Raw genomic sequence first — 921 nt, forward strand, 5'->3', positions numbered from 1 at the left:
GTGAGCCACCATGTGGTTGCTGGGAATTGAACTCAGGACCTCTGGAAGAGCAATCAGTGCTCTTAACCTCTGAGCCATCTCTCCAGCCCCTACCATTATGTTAATATTTAGATGAAAAATTCATTGGTTGTTTAAGAGGAATCTATAGGATAATGAAATATATACACATTTCAAGCACCATCTTAATTGGGACTGTTAGTAGGTTCCAGTACACACTGGCAGCAGGGAAGGATCATCTCTTTATCTCACCTTGGCACACAAGAGCAGATGCCTCCATCAATCTGTGGTCTTGTTTGTCTCTCTCTGTCCTGTAATTTCTTACTCTGCTTTGTTTCGTTGTATCTTCGTAATCCTGAACTTTGTTCTAGAGCATTTTTCTTATTAGGGAGAAAACACGAATTTGTTTAAATGAGTGGTTTTTTAAAAAAATTATTTATTGTTTGTTTGTTTGTTTTTGGAGAGAGGGTTTCACTATTTAACCCTGGTTGGCCTGGGTTGTATGAACCTGGTTGGACACAAAACCACAGAGGAGTATCTGCCTTTTTCTGCCTCCTGACTACTGAGATTAAAGGTATGTACCTAAATGACTATTTAAACATACACAAGTAAAGCTATAGTCTTGGAGCTAAGACAGTAGTTACCCTTTAAAGCAGGATTGAATGGGAGGGAACAAAATAAGACTCTGTTTTAGGAAAATTCTATTTTTTAAAAAAGATTTTTGCCCATCAAAATCCTAGCAAAATTCTTCAAAGACCTCGAAAGAATGGTATTCAACTTCATTTGGAAAAGTAAAAAAAAAAACCAGGATAGCCAAAACAATCCTACACAATAAAAGAACTTCTGGAAGCATCACAATCCCTGACTTCAAACTCTACTACAGAGCTACAGTACTGAAAACAGCCTGGTACTGGCATAAGAACA

Source organism: Microtus ochrogaster, chromosome 5, assembly GCF_000317375.1.
Source record: "Microtus ochrogaster isolate Prairie Vole_2 chromosome 5, MicOch1.0, whole genome shotgun sequence".
Taxonomy (NCBI): Eukaryota; Metazoa; Chordata; class Mammalia; order Rodentia; family Cricetidae; genus Microtus; species Microtus ochrogaster.